The sequence below is a fragment of the Patella vulgata genome, chromosome 8 (genome assembly GCF_932274485.2).
Source record: "Patella vulgata chromosome 8, xgPatVulg1.2, whole genome shotgun sequence".
In the NCBI taxonomy this organism is placed as follows: Eukaryota; Metazoa; Mollusca; class Gastropoda; family Patellidae; genus Patella; species Patella vulgata.
Window position 1 is genome coordinate 29,138,835 of NC_065886.2, and position 24,314 is coordinate 29,163,148.

At 35.0% G+C, this 24,314-nt stretch overlaps 2 long non-coding RNA genes across 2 annotated transcripts; one reads left to right on the forward strand and one right to left on the reverse strand.

Annotated features, from left to right (window-relative positions):
• Positions 1-1,559: 1,559 nt before the first annotated feature.
• Positions 1,560-6,314, reverse strand: LOC126829347 (uncharacterized). Its single transcript, XR_008789143.1, has 3 exons — positions 6,281-6,314; positions 4,903-5,800; positions 1,560-2,397 (listed from the first exon to the last, which is right to left on the reverse strand). It is a non-coding gene; the product is annotated as an uncharacterized LOC126829347 (long non-coding RNA).
• A 12,147-nt stretch (positions 6,315-18,461) lies between these two features.
• Positions 18,462-24,059, forward strand: LOC130014135 (uncharacterized). The gene is made up of 3 exons (XR_008789142.1): positions 18,462-19,078; positions 22,420-22,499; positions 23,712-24,059. It is a non-coding gene; the product is annotated as an uncharacterized LOC130014135 (long non-coding RNA).
• Positions 24,060-24,314: the final 255 nt, after the last annotated feature.

A 24,314-nucleotide genomic window follows, 5' to 3' on the forward strand; every position in this document is an offset into this window, starting at 1 on the left:
GTGGTAGATTACAAAATGCCCTATACAGTAGATAAGGGCGTTTTCTCATCCTTATGGGTTTACTCCAGTTTCCACCCTGCGTTCTAAGATAATATACATGAAAATATGACAACGTTTCTGCGATATCACAGTCGGTGGAAGCGGATGTCACAAGAACAACAACTAGGTGGTTAGTATCCTGAAATGGCAGGGGCTACTACTGACATGTCCGATGAATTCAGCAAAAATGAATACCGATCTTTTTGTTTTATATTAAAATAATTGAATGTCTTTTTTCATTTGAAGTGGCTGTGGATTTGTTCCAGTTGGGGTCCTTTTGTTCTTTTGTCATTGCTATTTTTTATTGATCGATATCCTCAAGAAAGTGTTTATAAAAAGCAATACAATCTTTTTTTACAATACAAAGACAGAAAAATAAAATTGTATTGCAAATCGACAATAACACAACAGTATTTTTTTTGTCAAGCTATGCTATGGTATATAAATCACTGTTGATGTATATGTAGCCTAAATTGTTTATCAGTAAGGGAGGTGCTGTGGCTCAGTGAGTAAGACGTTTTATCGATAACCTGGAGGTCCCGTGTTCCATCCCTGCGCATTGGCCAAGAAAGTTCATCAGGATTCTACAATTTGCCATGTCAGTGGTGCAGGACAGATGGTTCGAAAATCTGAGGTCCCGTTTACACATTGACGTGCATGTAAAAGAAACCTTGGCAGTTGGAATCTGATATAAGACTTAGCTACAGTGCAGCTGTCCAGGCAAAAATTTCCCTCATAGCACACTGTATGGCGCATGCCTTTATTCATTAGCCATGTCCGAGCAGAACGGTAAGACATTAAACTCCATTTAATTTCAGTAATAATATTTTTGTTGATTATTGTACGTGTGTAAACATGTTACAAAGATGGTGATCATAATTTGCATTTTTGGACAATATATGTTTTTCTCAACTCAATCCATAACAAAATGTACCTAAATTGATTTTTTATATACATTATGCAAGGGCTAAATCTGCCCATTGCAGGTCTTTTTTAAGGGCTGAAATGTTATGTAAACTATTAATTCGACTTTTATTAATATGACAAGACCATAATCATCTCTCGATGCCATTGGATATCTCCAATAAAGTAGATTAGAACGGTTCAGACATATTTTGATTTAATCTAAAAATGGTGAAGCGATATCTTTGCTGCAATGGAGATGTTTGAATGAAATTTTCAATTATAGTAAGAATTGCCAGCTCTTACATAATTTATCTTTAACATTTAATTAAGAAAAAATCAAAATATCAAAGGTTGATAATCTCCTTGCATGGATTCAATCAGATTAAACATAGGCCTATCAAAAGATTTTAGTAAAAGTTATCGATGAGCTGGCTCATTTTGACCATATCCTACATAGGAACATGTACATCTGATCTGAATTGGATGCAGAATGTTGACAAATTTTCAATTAATCATATCTTTGTAACCGGGGTATTTATTATTCCAATTGAGCCAATAAATATTGAGGAAAAAAAAGTACAGGGCGAGGAAGAAAGGGTACATGACATAAAGAAAAGAAAAAATCACTTTATTAACTCTGAAAAATAAACAACAAATTCTTCAATTTTAATAGTGCCAACCCTCTTACAAAGTGCTTCAGCGTACGATTTACCCTCAATAAGTTGAAAAAGTTCAATGAACAGAGCAACATCATTGTCATTTTGATTCGTGACCTCAGTTACATGCACCCCAGATATATGCCAAAATGATGCTAAAAGTGTGGGTCACTGGGGCAGCGTTGTGAGGAAGAACAGAAAGTATATATTGAGGAAAAGAAGGTACATTGTGGAAAAATATACACCCCTGCTTTTTAAGTACTGGACAGATTGATATTCCTTTTATATATCCAACTTTCACAATATTGTATTTTACAAGGGATTTAAAATCACTGAAATGAAAATCAGAGATTTTAAGGATACATGTATATGAATTTAAGATGTAAAATATTTTCCTTACAGATGAACAAAATATATTCCTTGCAGATGCACATGAACAAAATATAAAACCATTGTTGGTAAAGAATTCCACACTTATATTCTTCGACAGACATTACTGTGATGCATTTTTGTTCTTAACCTCTATGCGTAATTTTGCGCAACCCAAATACCATCTTCTGACTCCCCACCTATAATATTAAATAACCTAGCTTCCATCCATATCCAAAAGTCACGGTAACTTTCCAGTTGCAAATAATTCAATGTCTTTCATCTATTATGGATAACCTGTGTATAAGACCTGCAGCCATATATACATTATATATCACTAAGACAATATAAACTTCTTATAGTAACATCATTGATCAGACATTTCTACATCTTCTGGTTGCAATTCTTTAAACTCAGATACACTGTTCTAAAAGGCAAAAAAAAAAGGAAAAAGATGATGAGTTAACATATTGTGTAATATCAATTGCTCAAAACAAGATTTCAATTTTTAAAGGAAATTTGGTTAAAGATGCATTCTGTAAACTTTAGATAAAGAGCTAACAGTTCTTGCTATCATAGTTAAAAAATAGATAATGTAATAAAAGGGAATATATTGAATGAAAATTCCTGTCACATTACTTCATACTGAGCTGTTTGGAGAACTGGCATTGCTACAGTTGTTACAATAGTAAACAAAGTCTTGACTATCCATTTTTTTAATTAAAACATTAACCACAAATGGTGTTTCAATCCATTGAAAATCTAGAGCATCCAATGGCATCAAAAGTTGATTATGATCTTGGCAAGTTAATAAATATCTAGTTAATAATTTATATTACATTTAAGGAGGATTAGCTCTTGCATAATGCATCTTTAATGTTAAATATTATACATGTACATCAAAGAAATAATACAGCTTATAATTATGTACTTTTGATTAAACTGAAGTTAATCAGCGGCTGCCAGGCAGGATACGCCCACATTTTGCAAGAGATTGATAGAGAACAAGCTAAACACAAAAGGGATTTTTTGTACAATCAGGGGCAATAATCCAGAAAGTTATGGTCTGAAATGCGCAAATATTCGAAGGGACTGAGATCTTTGGGATATAAAGATATGTTTCAAGTTTCATCAGAATCCGATAAAAATTGTGACCTCTAGAGGGTCGAAAACCTTCGTATTGCATAGTTTTACACAATTTGCGTACAAAGAGCGGCCATTTTGTTGGGCAGTTTCATTTCGATTTTCCCGAAATTCGAATTCAACCTTCATTATGGTGGAATGGTGAAATATTTAAACGATTTTTAAAATCGGAAAAAAAATTGTGACCTCTAGAGAATCCGCAAGCTAAAAATGCCATTTTCCGAACAATCAGGGACCATAATCGGGTATCCGCGATTATTCACACATTTGTTTTTAAATCAGATAAAAATATCGAAAGGAACCAAGATCTTGGGGTTATAAACTTACATTTCAAGTTTGATCAAGTTTGACTACGAGGCGTGGCCATTTTGTCTGTCAGTTTTGGTTCGATTTTTACGAAATACTAACTCAACCATCCTTAGGATGGAATGGTGATATATTCAAATGTTTTTTTTAAAAATCGGATAAGAATTATGACCGCTATAGGTTCCACAAGCTAAATGCGCGATTTTTCGTACAATCAGGGGCCATAATTCAGGAAGTTACGATTCGATATGCACAAATATCGAAAGGAGCCGAGATCTTTGGGTTGTAAACTTACATTTCAAGTTTCATCAAAATCAGAAGAAAAGTGTGACCTCTAGAGGGTCCACAACCTTGATATACCATATTTTTACGCTATTTGAGAACCAGGGGCGGCCATTTTGTCTGTCAGTTTTGGGCCGATTTTCACGAAAATCAAACTCAACCATCCTTAGGGTATAACTGTGATATATTAAAACGTTTCTTTTTAAATCGGATAAAAGTTATGACCTCTATAGGGTCCACAAGCTAAAAACGTGATTTTTCGTACAATCAGGGGCCATAATTCAGGAAGTTACGGTCCGATATGCGCGAATATCGAAAGGAACTGAGATCTTCGGGTTATAAACTTAGATTTCAAGTTTAAACCAAATCGGATAAAAATTGTGACCTCTACAGTGTTCACAAGCTAAAAACGTGATTTTTCGTACAATCAAGAGCCATAATATATGAAGATACATGCCAATATCGAAAGGAACCGAGATCTTATGGTGATAAACCTATATTTCAAGTTTCGTTGAAATCGGATAAAAATTATGACCTCTAGAGTGTTTACAAACAATTGTGGACGGACGGACAGGGGCGACGACAATCAGCGACAATATACGTTCACATGAAAATGTAGGCGTATAACAAAATGCTATTGCTTTCTTAATGTCAAAGAAACACATTTACGTATTCCAGATATCTCATATGATTTCGAAACATTCAATTTAGAAAACAAAATCAAAATATCGACAGCTGATTATGACACAGCTTGGATTAAAAAAAAGCCCAACAAAATGAAATGAAATGGGCTTTTTTAACGTCCTATTGTTCTACTCCAACTGGGCTAATGACGACAGGGTCCAGCAAAAGATTTCTGCAAAAAATCATAGGTGGCAATAGTAGCTTGATATGACTATATTCTATATATTATCTGGAGTGGATGCTGACTGTTGGCATTTTATCAATGACATCATATCTTTGTGCATCTAAATACTTAATAGAATTTAATCAATTTCTTTCTTTCTGTTTTTCTTCAGTTGGCACAGAAAATTAGGACTGAAACCCCATTTCATTTCATTGGCATTGATATTCCTTAGATTCAACTTTCACAATATTGTAGCGTACAATGAATTAAACATCCCTCCAATGATAATAAGAGAATTTAAATGATTGTAAACCTAGGGAAGGAGAGGAGTTACAGCAACAATTGTAAACTTACTTCAAATGTCTGTAAAACATGTTCACACATTTTATTTAAATCTTCTAAACCCTTTCTTAAAATATATCTACAGCTGGGTTAGCTGTTACAAAATATACAAATGGTTAGAATATATCTGTATCTACAGCTGGTTTACCTAGAAACGGTTAGAATATCTACAGCTGGTTTACACCTGTTAAAAAATATACAGATGAAAAATCATTCAGGTGTTAGAGAAAAACCAGATGGCAACATGAAATCAGTAGAAAGTAACAGGAACTTTGGATGGCCATAAAGAGAAAGAGGAATTGTATTTAAAATCAACTCGACACAAAATATGTAATTTCTGGACTAACATTTAGCAGTGAGAGGAAGCAGGAGGACCCAGAGAAAATCCATGAGGTTGCCATATTATACAAGCAGAGAAACAAAAGGATGGTTATAAAGATTGATTTTTATTATGTATGGTCTTAATTTGCCTTTATCCTTGAATACTCTTCCTTTAAATCCCTTATGTGCCATAAAGTCAAATATCTAAGCAATAAAAAAAACTCTTGACTGTTGATCTGGAAGGTACTGAATGGATACAAACAAAAAACCTGTGAAAATTTGCGTGTTTTTGAGACTAACACTACCATAAGATATTTCTATGGAAGCTACGAGGTGAAAAACCATCATTGTAGCCCAAAATGGAAATTTCTTGGATTTTGATTGGTCGAAAAGTGGCGTCGAATGAGTATAACAGTCCTCTAAATTTCCTGGGCGACTCACTGCGAATAAATATTTTCTGGGTGCTAGACTCTGTTTGCAGTTGCCAAAAATTCTACACCTCAAAACTTTATTCTAGGAAATCTTCATGAATTTTTTCTTGTATGTCATCAACAATGAAATTCAACCATTGGCTTATTGAAACACACACCTGAAATACAAAAAACAAAGATAGTGAGTGTATTTGAATCATAATGGGTAAATTTCATTTCAAGGCTGGTCTGACCATAATGGTTGCTATGGTCATTAAATCATAATCAGACTGGTCAAAATCGAAGATTTTCAACAAGTCAATAAAAATACTACAATTTATTGAACTCCGTATGGACCGTAAATAACTGATTGGGATATGTTTTAAAAAATATACAAGTCGGGCTGACACTGATATGAATAGGACAGAGATTAATTTTCATACACAACACAAGCCAGGGTTTTTTGCTAAGAAAAAAAAATCACAGCGTCGAAATGACAACGTAAACAAGCATAGCAACCACGCGCATACGCTACACAGCATATATCTACACGGTCACACGAGTGTATGGACATTTATCAAACATGATATGCAATTTATTTCGAACCTAGTCACTGCTGGAGTTCAAAATCATTTAAAAAGTACATAAAATACACTTACAATTTCTGTTTCGATCTTTAAAATTATCGCAGAATGACCTCCCTTTCCAAACAGACACAATTAAGGTATCCAGACAACTCATCCCAAAGACAATTCAGTTTTATCTACTGATATCTTTGTTGTATAAAGAAGCAGCGCAGCTACCGACACAAATGAAAATGGTCTCAGAAGGAAAATTAAGAAGACACCAGAAAAAACAATCACGAACTACACAAAGCAAGTTATTTCAACTTTGGAATTTATATACCAGTCAGGAAATAAGCACCAACCAGCTACTAAAAAGATGTGGGGGGATATATGGACCGAACTGAAGGACAGACTTACGTAATAAATGACTGACTGAACGACAAACTGACAGACTAAATTACTAAATGACTGGCCTAATAAAATGTATTAGTTGATGATATTGTTGAGGTTATAATAAAATGTATTATTTAATAAATTGTTGATGTAATAAATTCATACATAAATGTATTATTTAATAAATTGTTGATGTGATAAATTCATACATAAATGTATAATTTAATAAATTGTCGATGTAATAAATTCATACATAAATGTATAATTTAATAAATTGTTGATGTAATAAATTCATATATTAGTGATTATTTGTGGTATTTATTTGTAACTTGGAATGAGTCGGGTGTTTTAAAAGTTGGGATGAATTGTCTTTTGACTTGGGATGAGTTGTCTTTTGACTTGGGATGAGTTGTCTTTAAAAGTGGGATGAGTTGTCTTTTATTGGGATGAGTTGTCTGGGATGAGTTGTCTTTGGGATGAGTTGTCAGGGAATCACAATTAACAAGTCGCTTAGTGAACCAAATAGAATGGAAATGAGTGTTATTTTATTACGTCACGGATATTTTCATTACGTCAAAATTGTTTTCCTTGGTATTTACGTCATTAAAACCACAAAACGACCGTCAACTATCGCGAAAGAAAGAATTCCAAGAAAAATGTTAAATATTTTGGGCTACAATATCGATAAACACCTCCTGTTTAGAATTTATCGGACTGTTATTGTCCATTTGATACCGCTTAAATTTTTCATTAAAGTCCTCTAAATTCTAAACAGTCGGTGTTTATCTCCTAAGTAGATAGAGCTAGGCGATATTTCGATTTAAAATAGTCATAGGAATAAAAACTGTCAAATATACTGCCCTTCAGATAAATATGGAACATATATTACCGCGATATAATTTGGCGGTTTTGATTTTTCTGGATGATATTTAGTATAAATATTGAAAAAAAAGTTTTTCTTTTCATGTCAATTACCATATTTTATTGTTTAAAGATACATTACGGGAGATTCGATAATGAGTTGACAGTTCTCACTATAATAGTTTAAAACTAGATAATGTAAATGCAATTTGCTGAAAATTTTGTTCAAATTGATCCATTATGAACCGAGAAGTAAGCGATTGAAATTTCCGCCTAGCCTCGATCATCATTACTAAAGTCAGTACGATAAACAGCATAGCCTTGATTATCCATTTAATCGTTAAATCGTGAAGGAAAGTTATGCAGTAAATCGGCTCATAATCCACTAAAGATCGCAGACTAGCGATGCCATCTACAGTTGATTATGGTCTGGATAGGTTAATTAATGTCTAATTAATAATTTAGATAACATTTCAGGCCTAAAGAAAGACCTGCAATAGGCAGATTTAGATCTTTCATAATGTATGTTTAAAGATGAATAAATAGCAATAAATAACGTTTGAGCTCCTGTTCAATGTTCTATGTCTCTTGACGAATTGTTTTATATGAGCTAGGCGATATCCCTGGAAACAAATATCGCGATATTCTTAGAAAATATTTGTTTTCAGGGATAGGCTATCGCCCAGCTCTAACCATCAGGCATTTTGAAGGCAAACAAATGCTAATATTGAAATCCCCTCAATACACTAATTTGATCATCAGCAAGAACTTACCGTATGTTTGAATCCGGAAATTGATTTTATTTTCAGACGGATGAGGAACTGTGTAGCCACAAAACTGAACATTACTACTAAAAAATAATTATTAAAAAAAAATTATGTTAGTAGCAAAAAGTGTACATGCATGGATGTCATACATTAATACTACCAATGTGTGAATACACCAGCAGGCTATGCAATAGTATTATAGGTGGATTACAACACAAGGGAGATAAATCCAATTTGAGCAGGGCAAATCTGATGTAAAGAAAATAAAATGTAGTTTCACGTCCTACAGACTAACGAAGATGTACATACGCCATTCAGTGTGCTGTGAGGGTAAAATGGCCAGGGCACCCCAGCAGTACCATGATCTACTCTTATTTCAAGTTAATTTACGAGCACATACACATTTACACAGGACCATGGTTTTTAGTCCCATCTGAATGAGTAGACACTAGCTGTTCCTTACCAGGTCCCCATTCCTGCAACACTACTGACAATGGGATGGAGAGGTGGAAATGGGGTTTAATGGCCACTTGACACAAACTAGGTTATTTCGGGACTAACATATGGTTCAATTTTATTTCAATAATTCACGTGCGCATATAGGAGTCTTTAGCAGTGGTAGGAAACCGGAGAAAACCCACAAGGTTTGACAGGCAACCCTACTCCTTGTCACATGTACAAGCAGGGATTCGAAAACCATGCCACTTACTCAATGGCAGATCTTATGATATGGCCATCCAACCCCGCCTTTTACTAACAATTCTTAAAAAAAAACGGGATCAATCCCTGGACAAACTAGTTAGTTTTACAGCTCCTTACTCCCTGGTGTATTCGTATACCCACTTTTTGATTATGACTACAATAAAGGGAGATAAATCCAATTAATTTGAACAGGGCCAAACTGACACAAGTGTGAGGTTCAATTAGTATACTCACTTCTTCGTGATGATGTATCGGAGAGAGTTGCCCATCTTCATTATGCATGACAAATGTTTTACATGAATCAGCTTCTGTATTACCGCTATCAATCTAATAAAACACAAACAAGTCATTATTTCTATACGATGGTTTATTCACTTGTAGATTTACAATTGTCTATACTAAATACAAACAATACAACACTGGTACATGTACGTCATGCATGTAACAATCAGTTGAATTTGCTAAAAGTAACGCCTGTTTTTATCATGGACATTATTAATATTTGATACCATTCAAATCATTACGATTTTTTAAAGTTTTAGCAATTTTCGCGATATCAGTTTTATTAAAATTGGTATGACAATTCTGGAGAGGAAATGCTGCTTTGAAGTTGCACAAATATGACTGAGAAGCAGGTCTATTTTAGTGCCATGGCAAGCATTGACTGTTATAGAGCATAATTGATTACTGTATTGACATCTATCTTAGATTTAAAAATTGTCTTATTTCTATACACTTCAAAAAATGTAGGGGATATTTAGAAACAATACAAAACTGCGGAAATGCAGTGTATGTTAATAACAGGCCAATTGCCTACACATGGACATAAACAGTTCATATGGACGGCTTATCTGACGGCCCCATTTCAAAAGTGAAAATGGACGTTTTTGATTTTTGTCTTAATAATGAGTAATTGCTCCACCAATCCTCAGACATTCAGCAATTCGTCGTGCCATGCTCCTAATCAACCGTCAAATCACGATTTGGGGCACTCTGACCCACTCCTCTTGCAGTGCCACGACCAATTCTTGTAGTGTTGTCGGTTGACGTTGACGTTTACGAACACGTCTCCCGATCAAATTAAACGCAATTTAACACACTAAAGCAAAGATACGCTAAACAGTAAATCTTATACAAGAACCTATAGTATTGATAAACAATCTTTATAAACCATCAACAAGTCCCTGAAACAATCAATCATTTCAATATATATATATATATATATAGAAAGAAAACCTAATTTCATCTTAGCTAGCGCTTTCACACACCAAGGGGATAATCAGGCATTTAATGATGGGATAGTAAACAATTACATGGCGTTATTATCGTACATATATGTGCATGACATTAATAATATCAAATATAAATATCAAATAAAATGTCGTTCTTATTTTCTAACAAATTATTACCTGACCATTTGAGTTTATATTAGGGGAATACCCTAAATTTTGCCTTGTTCGCTTAGATGCATCATTCTATTTGTGGGATTAGCAATGTGGGAATCTGTGTAGGTTTATCCTAATGTTGAGATGTGATCAGTTTTGCCTATACAGTTTTCATTACAACCTGGACATAATTATCAAATATATAGCAATTTTACTTTTACATGTCATAGATTGATTTACTTAAAAATTTCCATTTCCATTAAATTTTACTGTTTTACCTTCAATAATGTTGACTCAAGTTTCACATCTGTTGTCGCCACACTTTGTGACACTCGGTTCTGTGACTTCAGGATCAAATTTTGAAGAAGTAAGTATTCTTTGTAAATTTGGAGGTTGTTTATATGAATTTATAATCTTTGTGGTATCCCATATTTCAGACATTTTTTTTTACTATTACTTAAAACATATGTATGCTTATTTATTACATACCTGTTATTTTACTTTGCTACATTTCTTATATGACTCTTTTGATAGCTGATCAAACCCCTCAGGTTTAGCAAAGGAAACATTTCTTCTAAAGACATACCACCACATTATACTAATCTGACCAAGGCAGTCATACCAACACATTATACAGTGGTATGACCAAGCCAAATATATCACCATATTATACAGCAATAGGACTACATAGAGAATCTCCTACTCGTCTTTTTTGATATCAAAAAATATCAACACAAGTCAATAAAGTAAAAAAAAACTCGGCAGTAGATTATGAAATTTATCACACAAGCGATATATACTGTAGAATGTATTATTGGGTGATAAGGTAGATATACCACCATATTTTACAGTGATCTGACCAAGGCAGACATACCACCACATTATACAGTAATCTGACCAAGGGAGACATACCACCACATTATACTGTGATATGACAAAGTTAGACATACCACCACTGTAATATAACTAAGGTAGACATGCCACCACATTGTACAGCGATATGACTAAGGCAGATATACCACCACTAACGTAGATAACCGCTGATTCTACACCATGAACAAGATCCCTACAGCTAACAGATTCCCCCGAAAATCTCAATATTTATGGTCGGTCATCTTTAACCAAATATTGTTATTACATGTACATATTCTCTCGTCATATTTGATATGGTAAAGACTAGGGAGTTTTAAGCAGTAATAAACAGTTATAATATTCCATGGGATTGTGACCTGTGTAATATTTATATCGTTTGGTGGAGGGCGGGGGATCCAGAATTTATTAGTCCCGAAATGGTCTAGTGTGAGTATATAGACATGAAATATAGCCACATATGGCCGACCCAACACATACATTTAAAGCGATAATTGTTGGTTATCCTATACAGTGACGCTACAATATGGTCACGCGTGGTTGTATTAAATACTTGAAAAGGATCTTCTGATTTTTGGGGAATGGTTCAAAACGTAAATGGAATGCAGAAGTATTATATGGAAATAATTACTTACTACTGTCATAATGTATATCAAATGGATAACGTATTTTGGGAGGATGCTGTATTTCTTACCGCGTGGATATACCGTGTTCACCACTATAAAGTAGTAAACATTATGAAGTAGTAAACATCATATCTATCGTATTCTGGTCACTGGCTGTCATTATGAAATTGTTCTAGGTTGTAAACATGACATAAAGCGCGTCATTGCGTCCACTTCACTTCAACAGATTAGAGTTTTGTTAGGATTGTTCAGCTTGTACTAAGAAGGAAACAAGTTGACATTTCGAACAGCTTAACGATTCTGTATTTATGTTTATAATCCAACATCCAACAGTACTCCTCAGTTCAAGGGCGCAGATCCCGGTGGGGACACTGGGACGGGTCTACACTCATTCAAGATGGCGACCAGTTTGGGCGGGAATATTCGAATTTTAGATAAAGACCAAGCTTGGTGTCAAATTATATGTTTTCTATGTAGCTTAATCCATTTTCGGACATATTTTGGTGATTAAGTGATTTCCATGTGCCAATATGAGGAACTCCAATTATGGGTTTAGGTCACCGATTAGGGATTGGGGATTAATGATGTCCCCTACATTAGACCTAATACCATGACATCCATCCAGTATCAACTAAATTTCATTTGGACTCTCTGGCCTACGACCGAGGCCACTCCCAGCTCACTGCGGTAGCTGCGTAACGGGCATGTCGACTAGGGCCTCTCGGCTCACTGCGGAAGCTGGTCATGCCTATTGAAGCCTGGGCCCTGTTTCACAAAAACTTAAATCTCCTTAAAATTGTCTTAAACTAATATTCTATCCTAACTTAAAATAGATGCGTTTCACAAAACGATTTTAAGCATTTTAGATAAAATCCACTAAAATAATATTGTAAGATAAAATTGTATCTTAACTTAAAATAGTGGCGTTTCACAAAAGTATTTTAGGGACAATTTTAACTAAAATCAATTTTAACTTAGGACAGCCGTCACCCTCTCCTAACTTAAAATCACGACATTAACAAACATTGATTAGAGCTACGTTGTGAGATCTATTGCGACATATAGATATATTTGGAATAATGATAATATTGCCAATGGCCCGGGTTATATAATTTAAACATACTATCATTCACAAAAATAATTTTCATTCAATTTCTTTTCATCGCATGGGAAATATAGCTGCGGCCCACCCGTTTATTTTATTGTAAGGCAATATAAGCAATTAGATGACGCCCCAAATTAAAACCCCAAGAACAAAAATCCCCTCAAAACCCCAGTAAACATTGTTACTATTTTATATATTACCATGATTCAAGTATAAATTATACTAGGGGTGTCACAATAAGACATTTTTTTTACAAATCATTTCAGGCCAGCAATTTCCAGAGGCGAAATTGCTAGCTGAACACGATTTTTAGAATTCTTTTTATCTATGACGTCATTTTCGGTTGGGGTTTGTCTGATTTCCAAAATGGCCGCCAAAAGTTGACGTAAAATGAATTTCCAGATAGGATGGGTGATTTTCATGCAAGGTATGGCTTGTAATATATCATATATAAGGTTTTTGTTGTAATTGAACTGAAAAATAATCTCTAAAACTAGTTTCCCCAAATCCAAGATGGCGGAAATTCAAAATGGCGGCTAAAATTTACCTAAAATGGCCGATTTGTCAGATTAAAGTCATTTCACAGTTTGATTTGGTTTGTAATATGTAATCTAAAGGGTTTTCACTGTAACTGAACTTAAAATTAATCTAAAGAAAAAAAGAGTTTTCAAAATCCAAGATGGCGGAAATTCAAAATGTCGACCAAAATTTATCTAAAATGGCCGATTTGTCAGATAAAAGTCATTTCACTCTTTGATATGGTTTGTAATACGTAATTTAAAGGGTTTTGAATGTCATTGAACTTAAAATCAATCTAAAATAGAGTTTCCAAAATCCAAGATGGCGGAAATTAAAAAATGGCGGCCAGATTTTCTCTAAATTGGTCAATTTTTAAGATAATCGTCAATTTTCTGTTTGATATGGCTTGTAATATGTCCTCTATTAAGTTTTCAGAGTCACTGAATTTGATAATTGTAGATGATTGTTTCAGAAAAAAAAGGGACAATCACCAATCTTTCTATTGGATTGGTTTATAATAGCAAATTGTAATAGTTTTTTTAGGGCAACTGAATTTGATCTGACCCAGGAATCTACCTTAATCTAAAGAAAAAAAGAGTTTTCAAAATCCAAGATGGCGGAAATTCAAAATGTCAACCAAAATTTATCTAAAATGGCCGATTTGTCAGATAAAAGTCATTTCACTCTTTGATATGGTTTGTAACACGTAATTTAAAGGGTTTTCAATGTCATTGAACTTAAAATCAATCTAAAATAGAGTTTCCAAAATCCAAGATGGCGGAAATTAAAAAAATGGCGGCCAGATTTTCTCTAAATTGATCAATTTTTAAGATAATCGTCAATTTTCTGTTTTGATATGGCTTGTAATATGTCCTCTATTAAGTTTTCAGAGTCACTGAATTTGATAGGGGGGGTGGATGGCTGAATGGTTGGCATGCGCGTGCTGTATCATAAAGTCTGTCATTGAGTCGACTGGCGTGATTTTGAATCCCCGGTTGTACGTGGCAAGGAGTAGGGTCGCCTGTCCAACCTCGTGGGTTTTCTCCGGGTCCTCTGGTTTCCTCCCACTGCTAAAGACCCCTACGCACAAGCCAATTATGTAAATAAAATTAAACCATATGTTAGTCCCGAAATGACCTAGTTTGTGCCGAGTGGACGTTAAACCCCATTTCTCTCTCTTTCTCTCTGAATTTGATAATTGAAGATGATTGTTTCAGAAAAAAAAGGGACAATCATCAATCTTTCTCTTGGATTGGTTTATAATAGCAAATTGTAATACTTTTTTAAGGGCAACTTAATTTGACCTGACCCAGGAATCTACCTGTCAATAAATAAACCATGTGCAGAACTAACCAGTCAGCTAATTAGAATTTCAAAGAATTTAACCTTAAGACACAATAAATGTAGCTTAATTGTTTTTATGCATAAAACCCCCATAACAATACAACGGGGCCAACTGACGCATTTTTAATTTCATCTCCTTTGTCTTTGCACCATTTTACCGGAGTGAGAATCATTTGTGGTATATCCAGTCGTTAAGAATTTAAGTTCTCCTATTCGTTCAGAAATGGTAATGTGGTCCGTTTTTGCATCGAAGACTCCGTGTCCAGTAACTTTTGTGGTATAGTCTAGATGTTGTATCCACAGGTCATTTTCGTCAGTTACGTATTTCACAACAAGTTCTACATGTAAGAACAACACATAAGAAAAGAGGAAATCGTGGGGGATGAATTTTGGGATACCTAGTCGTAAATGCATTTCCAATTATTTTCGTGATGATTATTTTTAACTTAGAACTTGGTGTGCATTACATTACAGACGAATATGATCTGTGGATACCATACCACACAAGTTGCGGACACAGAGACTTCGATGATTCATTTTACACTTTTCACTTTATGAAATACATGACTGACAAATATAAATTCATCTGTCTAGATGATACCACAAACGGTTTCCGGACATAAGTCTTCTGAACAAAAGTTAATAAATATTGATATTCGTCAAGCAGTGTGCTATGAGGAAAATTGGCCCAGACAGTGGTACTATGGTGTACTCTTATTTCGAATTCCAATTGTCTAGGGTTCTTGTATGCGCACGTCAACGTGTACATATAAACCTGGTTTCTCGAGAAGCCCCCGGTGCTGCATCCTGACAAGGAGAAACCACACTGGAAAATCCTAAGGTACTTTTTCAGCAAACATAGGGATCGAACCCCAGATCTCGTTCTTAGCGAGTCTTACTCACTGAACCACTATTTCGAACCATTTCTGAATAAACAATAGATAAATTCTTAACAACTGGATATATATACCTCACTGTTTTGCTGGAATAATATTAAATCTTGTTTATGTGAGATCCAGTATAACAGTTCCAGTTACCATCAAAATAACTACTACTCTTTGCTATTACAAGCCAATCCCATAGGAAAATTCACGATTGTCCTGTTGTATTTTTAAGCAATCATCTACCATCTTCAAAATTCCTTTTTGATGTAATATTCATTTTCAAAATTCATTTTTGAGGTAATATTCATTTTCAAAATTCATTTTTGAGGTTATTTTCAAGTTCGTGGACTTTGAAAACCTAATAAAAGACATTATTACAAGCCATACAAAACCGAAAAAATGACGATTATCTGAAAAATCGTTCATTTTAGGAAATTCTGGTCGCCATTTTGGATTTTGGAAACTCTTCTTTTGAGGTTGTTGAGTGACACAGAAAACCCTTTAAATCGCATATCACTCGCCATATCAAACTTAAAAATGACGATTATCCGAAAAATCGACCATTTTAGGGAAATTCTGGCCGCCATTTTGAATTTCCGCCATCTTGGATTTTGGAACCCCGTTATATTTAGATTAATTTTAAGTTTAGTGACACTGAAAATCCTTTAAATTACATATTATAAATCATATCAAAGAGTGAAATGACTTTTATCTGACAAATCAGCCATTTTATATTTTTGTATTTATTGATGTCAGTAAGATGTTACTATGGAGAACGTAAATTTCAGATTATACATTCCAGACTTCGTAATTGTAAAAGTGCTCTAAACTTCCATAGATTTTTAATGCATATTTCACATAACCCGACATGCAGTTGTGGTCATACTCAAGAAGACAGCGACCATTATTTTCTGCACTGCCCAAATTATTCGTCTCAGCTTATCTCAACATTAAATACCCTCCCATTTAAATCCATAAATACAAAAGCGTTCCTATATGGCGATACCAACGAAAGTAATCCGTTCAACAAAGTGAGTTTTAGTAAAGTTCACAAGTATTTAAAACTAAACAAGCGCTTTGAATAGATAAGGTAATTGTCAGGCGACGATGATTGGTGTTAAATAGTGATGATGACGATGATGATGACGATGATGATACCATGAAGATGATTTATTTATATATTTATTTATATACTAGAAGAATGCCCGGCTTCGCTCGGGGGTCATAACTCCGAAACCGGAAGTGGTAGACTAACGCCACCTGGCCTATGTTACTCCCCGGTATGAGCTACCCCTATACCCCAAATTTCAGACTCGGAAATGACAACGTGAATGATGGATCAGTCGAACGACAGAGTGAATGACAGGAGTTTTCCAGTCGAATAATAAAGATAATGGCAACGCTGGTCATAGCATATCTGTTTATAATATATTTCATATAAATGTTTATACACGTATTTGAAAAATACATTTAGGTCTACGTGTAATGTTGAATGTATAAATTCGGAAATGTTTTGATCTCTTGAACTGTATTATTTAAAATACACGATTAACGTATTAAATTGTAAATAATGAATCAAGCCAAGACATGTATTAAATGTTTTAAATGTTTTATTGAATTGGAATAGAAACTGAAAACAGATTAACACCCTGTGTGAGATATTTCATTCAAATATTGTGAAAGGGTTGGTAATAAAATTAAAATTGTCATTGTGTCATTTTAATAACATTGAATCGTCCTATTCTGTTACGTAGTCGTCTCAACATATTGTTGTCATGGGTTACTTCTGCTAAACAACTCAATAGAAACGAGTAAAGTATTATAAACGAAATTATGTCTAAAGAGTTCTTCATGACATGTATTGACTGTAAGACACAAAGCGTACAGGATCTAAGTGTGATGTTAAAGGTCAACACGTAACTAGTGACCCTAAAACTGACCCTATTCTGAAATATTTAAAACAACTATATGGATCTGTAGCTTCAAATTTAACCAAACGTTCTTCTCAATCCTATCTGTGTTAATTTCAGGTGTGGCAAGCAAAAACAAAAATGCTAAATAATTTCCGTTTTGTCAATCGTTTGAACAACAGAACGACATCTCTATAAACGTTTTTTAAAAAGATTGGTTCCCAGCCCAGGAAACATGTGCCCACAAGAACTAATTTGTCTGCGCACTCTACAAGGGTCGACACTTGTTTTTTTGTCGGTAATGAAAGAATTTACAAGACAAATAAAAACTGATTAAGAAATCATAAGAATCTAACTGTTATCGGCAGTCGTTAAAACCTAATAGGATTCTTTGACTTAAACACTGTATAAGCCTTTCAAGTCATCGAAAACCGCTGAAAATCTACAGAATTTCTTCTGAAGACTTTAAACAAAGTATATAAATTTACAGTCAATCGGGTGATAACTTTCGTCCCTATGGTAACCATACGATTTTCAAAGTCATCAAGGGCAATAACCCTGGCAATTGTGGAAAATAAATAGGCCTCTCCCTATCAAAAAGATCAAGGGTCACAACCCTTACAGCAATAGGTTCCATACTTAACGGAAGAATGCATGCTCATGCGCACTGACTCTTGTATTTTGTAGCGGTACAAGTCGCAATAATTGTGTTCCCTCGCGTTCTCGCACCTCTAGCTCCCTCGTCTTATGACTTCTCATCGAGATTATGAAATGGCCGCAATAGGCTTCCATACTTAATCGAAGAATGCTTGCTTATGTGCACTGATTGACGTCGGTAGCGACGAGTCGCTGCATGACAAGTCGAAATAATTGTATTTTGTCGACTTGTCAGGTTGAGAAGGCGACAAGTCGCGGCACGACAACACGAAATAATTGTATTTTGTCGACTTGTCGGGTTGTGAATAAGTCGAAGGCGACAAGTCAACAATTGACCCGACAAAGACGACAAAATGAAGGCGACGATTGTTGGCTTATTTTGTCGCGTTGTCGGGTTGAATTTGTCGATTTGTCGCCTTCACAATACGTCGACAAAAAACAATTATTTAGACTTGTCGTGCCACGACTTATCGCCTTCACAACCAGACAAGTCGAGAATGTAGAATGGCCGCTAACAGCCACCAAATATATCCCACTGCATAGACGAGGTGTGACTTATAAAACATATTTATTATACAAGAACAACCAAAAAACGGTGTCGCTGCACCCCAGACCAGAGCCAACCCTCTACCCAAGGGATATCATTTTGACTAATTTTATTTTGGAAGATGTCAGTAACTGTAGTGATACATACCATAAAAACGTAAAAGGATCTGTGTTTTACTTTGTGTTCTGTGCTGCCCAGTAGTCAATATTGTAAAATACATTGGCTGAATTGGTGACATGATGAGCAGATTGTCAAGAATCTAGGTCAGTTCATAGAAAATCCGCCAATTTCAGAGAAAATTATAAATTCAAAGGCTAAATGGTAAGAAATGGTAATTAAAATTTGATAATATAAATGAATAATAAATGGTAAGTTCGCCAAGCCTGTTCAGATATCTTCCAATTCTTTGTGCATTCAGTTGTTGTGATGCTTTCTTTCACATATTTGAAGTGTGTGAATTAAAATTTATTTTATTATTAAATCAAATAACATTTTATAACAGCTATTTAAATTAAAGGATATTTTTTCATTATTTTCGAAATGATTTTTATTATTAATTTTTTGCTGATTTTAGTCAGAAGTTGCTACCAAAACTGTGCATAGTGCAAGCATTCTACAAGCGTACATATTGTTGATCTCCGTGGAATTATTTATTACGTATAAATTCGGTAATTTTTGACATATAGGAAATATTTTATAGATGAGACAAGAAATTATCTCAGATTACCCATATCTCGGTTATTTCTCAACGGATAGTCGTCGGGTCTCATTTTTGGATTCTTCGGAAAAATCCCATACGGGCTCTCGCTGACGGTTTTTCGAAATTCGGAAGTTCACTGTATTACGTTTAGAATCGATATCAATTTCAACCGTTTGGCCTCCAGATTGGATTTTACTAAAAAAAAAAATCCTTTGGTAAACTTTGTATTGTTTTGAACCTACTCCAAATCGCATCAATTTTAATGGAGCCGTTTTTCGAATTTCGATTTTGTTTACTTCCGGTTACACTTTGAAATTTTTCCTCCCACTGCTAAAGACCCCTACGCGCAAGCGAATTATGTAAATAAAATAAACCATGTTAGTCCCGAAATGACCTAGTTTGTGTCGAGTGGACGTTAAACCCCATCTCTCTCTCTCTCTCTCTCTCTCTCTCTCTCGAGACTTGAAGAACTTACTGACCCGTTATCTGGTGTCCTAATCTACTAACAACTAATATTAAAACGTTCGGTCTTTCTTTCAAAATGGCTGCCAAATTTGGAATTAGAATGTCATATTCCCCATATGATCAGCGATAATCTCGTAAGATATGACTTTTATTATGTCTTTTATATGGTATGGATGTCTCTGAATCAAAGATAATTTTCGAAATCTAAAATTTCAGCAAAACACCATGGCGGATTTTAAGTCAATCGTCATTTGTTCCTGCTGGATATGACTTGTAACATATCATTTACATGGTTTAAGATGTCGCCGGTTTCAGTGCTGAATTTCGAGAATCCGTGATGACAGAAATTCAAAATTGCCCCAAAAATGAATTTTAATTAGTCGTCATTTTCTTCCGTTGGTCTCTTATATGTGAATTGGGTTTGCTGGGTTTAATTCTGATCTCAAAAATGAATTTCGAGAATTCATAATGACAGAAATTCAAAATGGACGGAAAAATGAAATCCAAAATGTTGAAATCTTAATTAATCGTCATTTTTTCCCCCGTTGGATATGGCTTGTAATACATAGGTTTAGGGGTCGCTGGATTCAATTTCTACCCTAAAAAAACTATTTTAAATAGCGTAGACGGTGTAAATTCTAAACGAGAATCAAAATAGAAACCAGAATGGCAATGTTTGTTCTTGTGGATAATCCTTGTAAAATAAGGTTTTTAGGGTCACACACAAATTGCAGAAAATGTTATTTACGGCCAGTTTGTCAAAACCAAGGAGAGAATCCTACCGGGTCAGATATAGAGTGGGAACCTCTCGCGAGGCCATGTTCATCGACCCTCGGTCCCCTAGTGTGCTTTGCTTATGAAAAACTGTACTACTGTCGCAATTGCAAGAACTTGTCGTGAAATGAATAACATAGAAAACTGAACCCGTGATAACTACCGGTATAGAGGATACTGGGGATCTCTAAACCATGATATAGATGCAATAGACTTGGTGTAGAAAATTCTAAGGGAAAATTAAAATGATGGCAATAGGAGGGATTTCTTGCCATGGCTTGTTAATTGTTGTGTAGAATGTGATTTATTGTCTTGATTATAATCACAATGTTACACATTAAATTATAATCTCCCACTACTGAGTATTGCAATTAGTTCATATTATGTCTTTGAATCTCTGTGTGTAACCTGGGAGGTATTTCGGCAGGGGTCACAGGTCGATATTCTTGCGCCATTGATTTCAGAGCTTGGAGGTTTGTGCAACCGTATGCCACCATAAATAAATTAAAATAATTATTTTTACAAAGTTCCAATTTTAGTTATTAATTACACACTGTTAACCGCCCATTCACGTTTTAATTACAATAAATCATATAGATTATTCAGCTCGGCGCAAAGCTTAAAAATAAATATATACAGTTAGTTTAACTTAAATGTAGCTATTCATTATTTATATTGCATATATTACCTTTCAGTTAAATCACATTATATGACTAATGGGTTGATGTCAATATCGTATTACTTTAAATAAATAGATTATATTTTCTAATATTTTAAGTATTAGTAATAATTGCATTTTCTGAAAAAGGGATCTTGTTCCTGGTGTAAAATCAGCGTCACCACGCGCCAGGTGTTAACAATAAATGTTGTATGGGTCAGACCAAGACATGACTCAGATATGCTATTACGCCTCTACCTATACAAAATCAGGGAAAAAGAAACAAACTTTTAAATATATCTTCCTATAGTGGGCCTGTATAACACGGGCATATAAACTTATGACTCAGATATGCTAATACGCCCCTACCCATACAATATCAGGGAAAAAGAAACAAACTTTTAAAAATATCTTCCAATAGTGGGCCTGTATAACACGGGCATATAAACTTGTTAGTCGGTAGAAATAAGTCAGTTGCTAAAGACAGACAGCTGTAATTATGGTGACTATATCAACCTTTTTAAGAAGCCGAATCCCTAATAACTTATTAAGAGTATAATAGTTGTTTATAAGACAACAGAAAGTAGTATATATAACAGACGGAATGGACATTCGCCATAATCATAAAAATTCTTTCATTTCCCACGGCAGGGACGAGGGGGTTCTAAAAAAAAAAACAGACACGAGACCAAACAAAAATTCGGCGCCAACCCCCACCCTCATCATCTTGACCTGTTTATGGTCGAAAATGTCAGCATAATAAAAATAACAATATGCGGATCTTCGGCGCCATACAAGGCCTCTTATCTCGTACCGGACCATCACGTAAAACGAAATTTAAACCATAAAAACGTAACAGGATCTGTATTATACTCTGATTATATTTGGTTCTGCTCTGTCCAGTAGTCAATATTGTAAAACCCCAATGGGCTAAATTGATAACATGATGAGTAGATTGTCAATAATCTAGGTCAATTTAGAGAAAATCCACCAATTTCGGATATAAAATTATAAATTCAAAGGCTAAATGAATTCCAAAGTTGAAAATCTGTTCTCATCTTTCAGTGTGATAAAGAAATGACTCAGTTAACATTAGAAAAAACTGATTGTACCGTCCAGGATAATGGATGATTCCACCATCCAGGGTAAGGCTTCGTTTATTCCACGAATTTTAAAATCTATCGGCATAATTGAGAGTTGGGTGGTTTTTGACAGTTTACTATGGACTGTAATATTTTCTATGTTTTTAGCTGCCTCGGGGAGTGGGCGGGGGGCCTTATTATCTATCGAACTATCGTTTTATTGATGTCTATCTTAATATTTGAATCTATAATAAGTTCAGTAACAAGTAGTGGTATATTAGTAAATACCATCATCATTAGGCAAACTAGAACAAATTTCATAATGCCAACCAGTCTGAAACACCGTATATCCAAGCGGTAACAAATAGAGCATTCTCCAGAAATACGCTTTCACTGTGACATACAATATGACAATAGTTAGTAATTATTTTCAAAAAAATATTTTTGCATTCCGTTATGCACAATTCCCCAGAACTAAGAAGACCCCTTTCAATTATTTTATATATTGACACGTATTCTATGACCACACATAATTCCCCAGAAATCAGAATATCCCTTTCAATTATTTAATACAACCACGCGTGGCCATAGCGTCACTGTATGAACCCTATCGATTTGTCAGTGTTCCGTGACATGCAGTTCCAGCAAAGCGCGGGGAGGGGGGGGCACGGTGGCTAAGTGAGTAAGACGATAGCCCGGAGGTCGGGTGTTCGATCCCTGCACTGGCCGAGAAAGTTCATCCAGATTTTCCCGCGAGGTTCCCGCTTGTCAGTGATGCAGGACGGAGGGCCTGACAAGGGCAGCTGTCTAGTCGTTTGGATGGGACGAAAAACTGAGATCCCGTGTACAAATTGGCGTGCACGTAAAAGACCCCTTGACATTGACAGTTGGAATTCGATATATGAGTAGGCCGTAGTGCCACTGTCCGGGCAAAATTTCCCTCATAGCACTGTATGGCGTATACCCGTCTTCATTAACCCAATTCGGAGCAGAACAGTAGGACGTTAAACCCCATTTCATTTCCAGCGAAGCGATGTAAAGTTAGCTCGTGGGAGTGTTTTGAGCCTAATTGGTTTATAACACTTCAAAGTCTAGGGAAATATTCTTCAAACGGCCATAACTTGAGGTAATTTGACTGAAATTTTCAACATATTCACGTTTCATTGTCTATGCTTTAACTATTATAGCAAGAGCTGTCAGCTCTTTATCTAAATCATACAATAATGTATCTTTAACCTTCATTTTCTTGTCTTATTTCATTGGCGGTACACAAAGGGCGAATGATTGCTCCACATTCCGCAATATGGACAGACAATTATATGCAACTGGTCGATGATTTCAAAGCTGACCTCCCCAAGATTCTGGGTCAGTTTATTACTTTTCGTATCATCGATGACGATAAAGATCAAGTAGAAAGAAAACAGAAGGCTGATGGAAATCTAAATGCAGCTATAAATCTTGTGGACATACTCTACCATAGAGGAAGAGATGTCTTACCCAGAATAATAGCTGCAATGAAGAGCGCTGAACACAACGGCATGGCCAAACAGCTCGACACTGCTTTGCCTATTGATAACAGATAAACATTAGAAAGGCTGAAAATAAACAATTTGATTTTTTAAATTCCTTTTCGTTTTCTTTCCCACAGCGCGCACAGAAAACTGCCGCCAGACTTATCAGTCACACAAATATCCGTTAACATATTACTCCCATTCTTAAGTGCAAAGACTTCTATAGGTTGTCGACGCAAGTTGGTCTCAAATTTCGAGCACACAAGCAATTCATGATTTGAAGTTTTAACTGGGACATACGTTATATGATTATAAATACAAACAATTTTTTAGTTTATTCAAGGAAATCCATTCCAGAGCATATTTG